The sequence below is a fragment of the Phyllobates terribilis genome, unplaced genomic scaffold, assembly GCF_046119375.1.
Source record: "Phyllobates terribilis strain yellow unplaced genomic scaffold, ASM4611937v1 Scaffold_7530__1_contigs__length_37049, whole genome shotgun sequence".
Classification (NCBI taxonomy): domain Eukaryota; kingdom Metazoa; phylum Chordata; class Amphibia; order Anura; family Dendrobatidae; genus Phyllobates; species Phyllobates terribilis.
Window position 1 is genome coordinate 4,306 of NW_027370271.1, and position 12,061 is coordinate 16,366.

General features: G+C 35.2%; 1 pseudogene; it reads right to left on the reverse strand.

Annotated features, from left to right (window-relative positions):
* Nucleotides 1-702: 702 nt before the first annotated feature.
* LOC141251681 (uncharacterized) lies at nucleotides 703-9,851 on the reverse strand (annotated as a pseudogene).
* Between the last annotated feature and the right edge of the window lie 2,210 nt (nucleotides 9,852-12,061).

A 12,061-nucleotide genomic window follows, 5' to 3' on the forward strand; every position in this document is an offset into this window, starting at 1 on the left:
TTGGATAGAAAATTTTGCTTTATAGAATGGATTCTACTATTGCTATATCTATAATTTTGTTGTCTATTCATAGTACATAATATCAGCATATTCAACTATTCTATTTTTACGTTGAGGAAGAAAATATCTTGTTTGGTCTTCTGCACCAGCTTCTATAGGTGAACTGTAATAGCTAAACACTAACTAACTAAATTAGCAAACAGTGTCATATATTGAGTTTACTTATACCGGACTAAATTTACTCACGTGACACCAATACCAGTAGGGTGAAAAGTAAGGAAATGGAGCTTACTTAGAAACTTGTGGCTTGCATTGCTAAAGCCACAATAGAACTCCGACCACCTAGACCTCCAAAGATAATGTTCCTCCTACCCAGAATCCATACGAAACAGTAGATAAATTAGTGATTGTAAATTACCAAAGGAAACAATACAACAGAAACAAAACCTATCCAAACCAATATTCAATACAATCCAGATGTTGCGTCACTGAGTTGTTGTTCAGTAAGAAAATGGAGCTTACTTAAAAACTTCCTGCTTGCATTGCTACAGCCAAAGTAGAACTCCGACCACCTAGACCTCCAAAGATCATGTTCCTCCTACCCAAAATCCATGCGAAACAACATAGAAATCAGTGATTGTAAATCACCAAAGGAAACAATAGAACATAAACAAAACCTATCCAAACCAATATTCAATACAATCAAGATGTTGTGACACTGAGTTGATGTTCAGTAAGACAGCTGTAGAAAGACCATGAACTGCTCATGTTAAAAATATTCAGCTACAATCATTTTTTACTTTCCATCTCACTTCTGTTACAGCTCTTGATTTAATTTTCCAAATATTGTGTAGAGTGCAAACACATGACCGCTTAATAAATCATCTGTAAAACATAACTCTCAAAACTTTTTCTCTTTTTCCTACCTTCAACCAATAGGGTAAATTTTTTTTTAGAATCTTGCTAAGCTTTTTTGTTTTTTTTTTGAAATTGTGTTTTTAATTCCTGTAGTGTGTTTTAGCAGCAACATTTAGAATATTTGCATTGCTTTATGAATACAACAGTTCATACCCATACCATAGTAATAGTTCAATTTTCTAACAGATGGACAATAATAGACAAAGCAAAGTCCGTTGTCACTAACCTTTTGCATCTTTTCCTTCTGAAGTCGACGATCCATCTCAGAAACATATAAGAATCTACAGAAATAGGTAGTACTTGTTAAATAGTATTACTCCATATCAAGGGGTGAAGTATGGATCATTTAGTCGAAGCCGAGCTTATACTGTCCTCGAAGCGGCCAAAGTGCACGTCCGATATCAGAAGCCCTTTGTCCATGTGCTCATGTGTATAATTGCTAAAAATTAAAAGCTATACATAGACAAATGATATGTGGAGTTTTTACATAGTAAAATAATAAAGGGTGGTCAACCAATCACATATAAACATCCACAAAGCCGATTCCTGTAATGCAAACACTTTGCTTCACACGGTAATCATACATATCAATCCATAGTTTGTCAAAAACAATAAAGTTGCAAATTTGAAACAACCAAGTTGATAGAGTATTTTAACAGAAAAGATGAAATGCAAGGGTTGTGATAAATCCATGAATGTTTTCTTAGTGGTTAAAGAAATTAAAACTGTTGCATAACATTATTATCACTCTTCCTCTGCCAAATTACCAACAACCATCTCTATTTTGTAGCCAGTTGCTGGCACTCTTGTTATTGTGGACTGATCTTCAATGTCTTCATAACCTTAATAAGGATTGAATAAAGATTAGTTGGTTGTATAGTTAGTCTTTTTTACTCAATATATCCTTTGAATATATACACACCTTTCCTCTTGATTTTGACGTGGAAAAGTTGTTATGCCAGGTATTGTTTGTCCTTTAAATTCCCCTATCTGTTTGATGTATTTATCCTGCAACTTCTTGTTCACTGCGCGCAAAATGATTTATAGTATTTATAATTTCTTTTATAGTCATGGTAATGCAATAATGTTGATGGTTTATTTAGTACCTTTTTTTATTGCTCAATCCGTTGAAAGCTTCCTTGAAAACTATACTTTTGTATAGTTTTCTAGCTGTTCTTTATTTTGTAGGAGGAGAACTTTGAGGCCTTCTGGATCCGTTACACGTGACATTGCCACATATAGTTGTCCATGGGAGAACACTGGCTTCGGCAAATAAAGGCATACATGTTTCAACGATTGGCCTTGGCTTTTGCTAATTGGCAGTACAAACAAGGTTATTAAAATCGGGATTTTAGGATCGGGTCACAAGGAACCCTTAGGATCGGATCGTAAAATCGGATCGTAGAACCGTAAGATTTTAAAGATTAATAAAAGACTATTTTATATTCATCTATAAACATTGTACTACAAAAATTCTACTAAAATTTGAAGTCTAAAAATTAAATTTGCAAATATTACTTCAAAGCAATAATTATTCTTTGAATATCAAGTCATGTACACTAAATTGTATTTACAAATCTGGATTCAGGACATCTACAGATGAGACTTAATGTTATAGACAATCGCAGTTAGGGTTGTTTTAGCTATTGTACACACATGAGTAAAATCCTATGATTTTTATCTAGTTTATAGAGTAATTTTAATCATGCAAAAGATAAAAAAGTGGAATAATTGGGCTTTCAAATAGACGTTAGTGTCTCATCATAGTTCCACGTTAGGATCGTACATGGATCGTAAAATCGTAAGATCCTACTCATATTATGAGATCCAATAAGATCCATAGTAAGATTTTAACATGAATAGATTCTAATGATAGATCCGGATCAAAGATCAATGTTGGATCGTAAAATCGTAAGATTTTAAGATCTGGATCTAGATTTTAATAACCATGAGTACAAAACATGTCCTGATTTGGAAACTATCTCCTTTTCATTCATTTTGTTTGTGTTGATCTTAGTGTGATTCGTGGAATGACAACCCTTTCTCCAATACATGTCCCTTTCATGATCTGTATCTCCACTACCCAATCTCCTAGATGGGTGATAATCAGGCATGTTTCATTGCATAAACCTTGTGTCGGGTTTACGTTTCGTAGTAGCATTACCGGTAGGCCTTCCTTGAGTGTTAGAGCATGTTTTGGCATTCCTGTTACACCAAATGCAGTGTTTTGTTTTAAAATTTGATTCGTTACTTTATTTACACTGTTGAAACTGTTATCTGAGTTGCATACCTGGGAGTTCAAGACTGTTAAGGAATTCAGTTGGATACATATGGTGTTGATCTTGTGTGTCTGTCGATGCCATGAAAATCTCGCCTGAGCTTTTGTATATCTTGACAGGCCCTGTTAATGATTCAAACATGTGTGCATTGATCTGATATGCGTCATGATTCAATGGTGTTAGGATTGCCCTTTCTTTCAGATATTCTGTGTTTGTTTGATTTTTCTTGAATTCTGGATATATTTGGTCTACCAGTTGTTGAATCGGGTTTTCTTTTTAAGTAATCATGAACTGGTTTGGAATCCGTATCCATGACTCTTCATCCTCATCTTCCAAAGCTATTGTTGGTGTACTTCCTTCACCCACTTTCAATATCCATTCGTTGAATTCTTTTTTCTTTGTATCTATTTCACCATTATTTTTCCTTTCATTGACTCTCATATTCTGCGTCAAAGTGAAGACCTCACAACTTTCCCATATCGGCGAGTTGCTAATGCTAGCTTGTACAATTTCCTGCCACTTTCCTTTTGTAATGACTGGCAAAATCTGCCTGAAATCTCCTCCTAGTAGCAACGGTACACCCCCGAACAGCTTTCCCGTGTTACTATCACTCTTAATTCCCATAATGTCCTGCAATGTTCAGTTTAATGCTTCAAACACGAATCTTTGAGTCATAGGTGCTTCATCCCATATTATTAACTTGACCTCATGCATCAGTTGCGCCAGATGTGAATTTTGTGTAATGCCACATGTGATGTGTTCTTGCAACTCTAGTGGTATGATGAATCCACTGTGTTGTTCTTCCGCCTGGTAAGAGCAATGCCTCTATACATGTTGGATTTTTTTATAGATAGAAGTTTTTAATCCTTATAACCGGAGTATAACACAACCCAGAGACGCAAGTTGGAATATGTAAGATACAGTATAACACTTTGCAAATTAGTTATTATGAAAAGATTAAAATCAGGAAAAAATAAGCTTGTAAAATACAATTTATTAAGCTAGTTTACACACTTTCAATACGAACTTACTGTTTTCCTCCCTTGTTTTTAACAAGTGTAAGGCTTGCAAGACATTGTCATGTTGTGCATTTTGTTTGTATTAAAAGACTTCAATGATTATCAACTCTTTTTCAACACATCAAAGGCCAGCAAATGCATCAGAAGTAGCTAATTATATGTACCAATAAATAATTACGTTCCAGAGTTTAATAAACATTAATTTTTTTAAGTGATTACCTGATGATGCTACTGCGAGGACGATGTTTCTGTCAGCCCGAATACGTGCCATTATCGCCTTGTACAGAAATGTTTTCCCCATGCCTCCAGCCCCATAGATGAAGAAGAACCCTTCTTTTTTCTCTTCAATTGTATTCATGACTCTGTGGTATACAATTCTTTGTTCTGCATTTAAAGACCGGTAGAGTGTTTCATGATGTTCTTTCATTTCTTTTGTGTTGTATGCAAGTTCTTCTCTGATCAAGCGGTTATCCATCAGAGTCAATACACACTTGTCTAGTAGAGGTAGCCCTGGGTAGTCTTTCAATGTCTTCCCATTCATACCTAAGATCTCATCTATCTGTAACAAACAATATATCTTGATTTGGTGCTCGGAGAGTTCTAATTTTGGAAACTTGAATTGCCTTCTTTTCTGATATAGTATATCTTCTGACAGTGCTTCTCAAGTTGTTGTCCAGAATTTTAACGGGTTGCTAACATCACAAAACATTAGGATTGTAACAAATAATTGTCTAAGCTGAATTTCTGTAGCCCATGTTCTTGCCTCTTGTATTGCGTCATTCCATTTTGTATCCTCATTTAGCAGTCCCATCGCATAGCATGCCTCTCAAAATGTAGTATAAAGTTTCCCACGAACAGTTCTAATGGCTTCATATGATGTTGGCCCTTTTACCACATTTAATAACATCCTAAGGTAGTATCGTTCTCCCAATGCTGGGTGAGTATATGATATCCTTCCAATCGGTCTTTGCTCCTTGCGATCTAACCATTCTCTGTCAGTGGTGTGCCACACATACTCTTGGGGCAATTCAGCATAAGTATATTGCCTTGCTTTAATGTCGGTTGTATTGAGTTTGAACCATTTTGTGAACATTGTGTTTTTAACTCGTTCGTTCTGTAGTAATGTGTGTAGGTCTTCTGTGTTTGAAACAGTGACACGTTGTTCTCCTGGTAAATGGTAGTGTAGCCTTATAACCGTTGGGTGTGATTAGTGTACATCAAACCCAAATATGCGCCACGCTCCCTCGCAGGCCGATAAGTACCTACACTCTAGGTACTGGAAGATTTCATCGATACTCACCCTTTCTTCTCTTCATTTTCAATTTCAAGTGCTTGTACATTATCCATAAATATAATTGTAGCTTTGTTTGGATCTTTGTTGATGTACTTGCAGAGGTATTTAATTGCCCTTGATCTATTACACCACTCGACATTTATGTGTGTGTCGTACCTTAGCAACAGATACCGATTGTACAACACCACAAATCTGTTGTCTAGCACTAATTTCCCTTTTTTTACAACAACACCATTGTTCTTGCATCTATACACTGGGAAACCGTCCTCATCTAGTGTGGTTTCTTTGTAGTATGGTTTGGGGAAATGCTTTGCACATTGCCCGTTGTTCATGCACGGTGCTCTTTTGTTTGTTTCACTGCAAGGTCCATGCAACATATGTTGAGTAACTGCCTTGTATGTTTCTGGGTCTTTTTCTTTGCAAGGAATTTTTGCACTATTAATTTGGTCGATATATTTACCATATTTCATTTCACTTGCACTTTTGAGTCATAGTAAGATATGGGCATGCGGGAGGCCCCTCTTTTGGAATTCTATTGTATATACAGTTGCACATGTTAAACATGATGTTACATTGGATTTTTACCAATTATGTATAAAAACAATCACAATGCAACGCAGTTACTGAATCTGTATCAAGAATAGAATGCAGTAAAAGCATCTGATTTTAATCATGTGTTTATCTGAAAAAATGTACACAAACCTTACTCATCTAAAAGGGTTGTTGCTATTATTGTGTTATAAAACATACAATCATGTGTAACGTGAGTTGAGACAAAAAGGAATCACAACGCAACACAGCTATTGAAGCTGTTTCAACCATAGAGGGTAGTCCCAATGTTCTGATTTTACTGATGTATACCAAAATATTTGTTGATATGCATCAAAGATACTAACCTGATACCTAAACCTCAGTAAAAACAAACAGGCAAAACAATTAGCAGGTCTGTTCGTTTTCCAACTGAAAACTAATATATTTGTCCATGCAAAATGTAGTTGATGAAGATGGGTATGGAAATAGCTTGAAAAACAGACCAAAAAAACTTTTAAAGAGATCATATCCACTAAGCATACATAGCAATAGGAACTAATACAGCTGAAGCTCTATCTGTTTTTTCAATGCAATTGTAAATATAAGCTCACCCACGTATGCGTTTCATTTAATCATATGTCATCGCTAGTATTCGATCAACCGTGCATTTTTCAATTCAGCAAACACAATCCAGAAAGTACGTCTATGAAAATTAAACACAGTACCTGCTCTGGCGGGGCCGAAAATGTTCTTTTTCCTTAGATCTTCCATTAGTTGGCTTAGTTTCAGTTTGAATAGTCTCACCATGAGGTCTGGTCTATCATTTGCCATCTTCTCATTCATTTCAGAAAGCATTTCATCTATTTCTGTCCATTTAGGATTTGTTGTGTATGTTATGAATAAAGATGGATTCCCGAACGCTCTGCATAGAGCCATAGTGTCTTGTTAGTTTCATATCATATATCGGGGTCCACTAGTGAAGCTAGCTGGAAAAATTACACGCTTTCCTATAGAGGTAGCTTCAGTGTCTCCTTGTGTTATTGCATCACAAATATTGTTGTAAAAATCTGCTCTTAGATCATTTTGATTGAACTTAATCCAACGTAGGCGTTGTTCTTCGATAGCAGTGAATGAATCTACAATGTATTGATGGTACAACCGACCACCTTGGTGAGAGTCCACACTTCATGCTGCCTCTGTTGAAGCCTGTAGCAGTAGAACTCACGCATAGTTACCAAACCTCTCTTAGTGTGCCTCGTTGTTGTGCTTGTGGCATATGGTATCTTCTCATGCCACCTATCTTCTCCATGAGGGAATAATAGTGGGTATTGAAGAGACATGTATAGAGGGTGAATTTCAGATATATTCTTCAACCCTAATGATTTGTTGTTGATTAATACATCCCTTGGCACAGTAGCCTGCCCGAAGTCCCCAATAATGAGAGCCGATATCTCTGCAACAGAAGGCAAGTTGTAGTTTCATTTATCAGGGTGTCGCTGTCCAATTAGCCTGAGTGTGAAGTCCATGGAACTGTTCGTTCTAGACCAATCCATATCCATTCTAAATGATTTTGCCACGACGTTGGTCTTGTGTAACATGTCCACTAAATCCTTCACAATTTCAGGGTCAATCTCCTTCTCCGTCAGTTGCATACAACCCATTCTATTTTTCACTTTGTTTTTTGTGTCACGAAAGTATAGTTGTGAGAACCTTGGCAGTGTACCATCTTCAGGGGTAAGTGATCCGTATCGGTGGTAATTTTGACCTGAACATCTGAATGTGCATGGTCCTCGTGTCTTATTATTCTGATCATCTATCTTAGCACCGAAAGATGTAGCAGAAAATGCTATTATAGACACGTATTTTGTCCCTAAACGCTACAGTCTTTTCACTTGAGCCGAACATAAGCTCCTTTAGAGGTTCTGGTGTTGTTTGTAGTAGAGGTAGATTCACTTTACCTTCTTTGCAACATAGTGCGAAGACTTTCTTCTTTACGGTCCATGTTCTTGCTTTTTCTTCACACCACATGGACGCTCTACATGATTGGCACTTGTCTATTAGATCTTTTAGTTTGTTGTATATAACTGCCACATCTTTCATTGTCAATTTATATTAGTATAAAATACGCCAGTATCTTCAATTGTTTATTATTGAGCGAAATCACTTACTGCTTGAATTGTATGCTTGGGGAGACTTTTCCAGATTAGCTCTCGCTGCCTGAGCATTATTATCTGTTAATACAGAAAATCAAAATTGTGAAAATAAGTGATTTTAAAGCCAATAACTGCAGCATCCGAATCTTTCTTATATGAGGGGCTCTTACTGACTTCCCGCTCCCTCAATACTAAATTAGAAATGAGTACATTGGTTGCAAGCATTCATTGGTTGGTAGAATATTCATTTCCTAAAATGAGTATATTGTCTAAATATATGAGGTATAGAGTCTATACTATAAATTATATATATAATTAGTTATAGGCAAAACATATATTTCCGATTTATTTTTTTTCCTTAAATTAAGTAGAAGTTAGAATGAATTTAAACTTTGAAAGTGGATGGAAAAAATACATGTATTACTAAATTGCAGTCCACATAACGACTGTTGTCTGCCATCCGGTAGTGTTCTTGTAGTGTTAGCAATTCTTAGCGGGAAGTTGTACCCTCCAAAACTCGGTAATAAATCTTCGTAGGATTGAAGTGTAAATGTGGGAGTTAGAATGACATTACATAACTAAAGTTGCAGAGTAGAATTTGAAATACCTCTATTTTTTGTTGTTTTTTCTTCACCATCCCTCCACAAACAGAAGAGATCCTAGTGTTTGTTGCAGGTTCCTATGTGTCGGGTGATAGATTTGGCTGAGAAGTTGTTCCTATTCACTTTTGGAGTATGTACTTGCATATCCTGCCCATTAATGACCTTTTTGAAAAATAATATGATTTTTAGAAATCAAGTAAATATGGGAAGTTGTTGCTAAATACATTGGATTTAAAACACATAATACATTATATCCATATATGTATAAATGCAGAATATGTATCTTCCATGTGAACCTAGTCAGTTTTATTTTAAAGATTTTATATACTGATAAAAATTCAAATCAGTAAGGTAGTATTTTTCTACGTCTATGGTAACTAAAACACAATGATCTAATATACACCATATATATGGAAAATTGGCAGGCCTTTAATTTAGGAAATTTAAATGTGTATTTTGGGTCTAGATGCCATTACATTTAAGAAAGAATAATACAATAAATATTGTGGTCAAAGAATAACATTTACTTGCCTTTCCACATCAGTAGAGATTAGATCAAGTAGAATAATACAATAAGGTAGTTTTTTAAAACGATTAAAAAACAGAGCTTCATACTTACTGCCTCAAGTAGCTTGGCCCTTGCTCGTTAAAGCATTCATACACAGGAGGCAACCAACAATTTCCCCCACAAACCTCATGCACCAATGATTTTGCACTTTGCTGATGTGTGCCGTGATTTTGCACTTTTGCACTTTGCTGATGTGTACAAAAAATGGCAGAAAAATTGATGTAATAGTAGAACTACCAGATTTTTCAATTTAGGAGCACACTTACGGGAATTAGACAACGATGTTATTTTACTGCTTGAAGGAATCAACTCTAAATTTTCGAATCTGATAGCATCAGGATAAACTGTAGTTTGGGTGACTAAAGAATTCTCTGTTTCTAGGATGTCAAATTTGAGAGGGTTGAGAGAAACTGAGTATACATGAACCTCATCACATCCTATCAGCACACACTTGCCTTTCGGACTCACTCGTAGAATTTCTGCTCATGATTTAGATTTCACTCTATAGCCTTCAACATGGGATAACTCCAACAGTTAAGAACAATATGCTTTTCAATATATCATGTATCATGACAAGTTAGAGAGAGAGAGAGAGAGAAAAGGTTTAATACCTTGAGAATTTCAAAGAGTTACTCTGAATCCATTTTGTGAGCAAATTTCCCATTGCTATATGTTATAGTAGCTGACCCACATCGCAACTCCCCATTACTTCTCCTTCCACTTTTCCTTCAGTTGTGCAATTTTGTTCTTCCTTACAGAGTTAAACTGCAGATCCCACTTGCGATACTGGAAGACCTCAATCAGTTGAAAATGATAGTCTATTTGATATATGCAGGCCAATATTTTCTAGCCATTAGTTGTCATTTGTCTGAGAATAAGTCATATTACGTAATTTACTTGCATTTGTCATGGTATGGAGCCTCTGGTTGTTGCTGAAGAACAAAAAAGATTACCCAGTTGTTTAAAGAGTAAGCTATCACAATAGCTTCTTATTTTTGTCTAAGTTTTTGAACATCATTGATATCATAGCTAGTTCTACAGATATGGTGTAACTCCTTTTTCTTCACTAAAGGCATTACTTATTCAAGCCCCTGTCATCATGAGCTTCTACCTTGCCGTAAGTTTTTATAATTCTTTCATCTAATTTGTTGTCACTCACTTACTCATGTTAAAGTTTAACAGGTTAATGTCTTACTTTCAGATTAATAACATGACTTAAAAAGTTCCTTCATTCAAAGATGGAGGTGCATTATGGTTCACAAATCTCACAGTTCCAGATTCTATGTATCTCTTCCCTGTTCTAACAACCTTGACTATTATGGCAATAACGGAGGTATATTTCTCTCTGATTTTTTCAGCCTTTTTGCTCATAAATGTTCTCTTCTTAAGTAAATTTAGTGAATAAACTCCATTTTCTTTTTGATATGAGCTTCACTATCCCTGTATCTTCCTACGTGATCTGCTATTTTATTCAGCTTAAAATACAAACGACTCCCGGAGGACATCCAGTTACTGAAACATTTAAAAAGGTTTCAAGGGGATTGCCTTTTCTTACAATACCATTCACTATGAATTTCCCTCAGGTAATCAAATGTTAATTCACTAATCTTTTATCTATATTGAGTTATTGACTGACATTAACATTAGCTATGCTAATTGCTAAACACCATTTCATTTTTTCTCATCACACAGTCTATGTCAACGAACCTACCTTGTACTCACAAACACATGTTGGCTAGCAGATTTATGTTAAGTTGTAATACAAAATCAATACACTTTTTTCTTTCACCATGTTTACATGTACAAAGGAAAGAACACATGGCACTTGGCAACAGTGAGATAAAGATGTTTAAGTTATATGAAGTGTTCTAAGAAACCATGCCTCACAATGAGTAAATACCAGTAGAAACATACACATGTAAAAACACCAGAGAGTAATCAAAGTTGTGGAGAATTAATTCATCTTTCTTTTTCGCAGAAAACCAACCGCAACATCTTGAATTCCTGAGATTTAAAGTTAATCACTTTGAAATGACTTGTGTACAAAACCTGATGCTAACTGAACAAAATTTCAAATCACCTACTTCAAATATATTATACTTTTTCCTGGACAAACTGAAAATATAGATTCAGGAACTTACAAATGCTGTCATTCTTTCTAGATAAAAAAATATGCTCAAAGTCATTACACTTTTTCCTTTCACCATGTTTACATGTACAAAGGAAAGAACACATGGCACTTGGAAACAGTGAGATAAAGATGTTTAAGTTATATGAAGTGTTGTAAGAAAGCATGCCTCACAATTGACAACCAACTTCATTTTCCAGTATAAAAAATTAGATTGTGTATATGATTTATCAGTATGATCCATATCAATTTAGTTAATAAAACTTAGCTAATTGAGCACACCTTCCATTGCCAATTATAGAGATTTAAAGTTAATCACTTTGAAATGACTTGTGTACAAAACCAGATGCTAATTCTTTGTATATAAAAAAACATGCTCAAACTCATTACACTTTTTCCTTTCACATGTAAAAAGGAAAGAACACATGGCACTTGATAACAGTGAGATAAAGATGTTTTAGTTATATGAAGTGTTGCAAGAAAGCATACCTCACAATTGACAACCAAACCCATTTCCCATTATAAAAATTTAGATTGTGTGTATGATTTAACAATATGGTCCATATCAA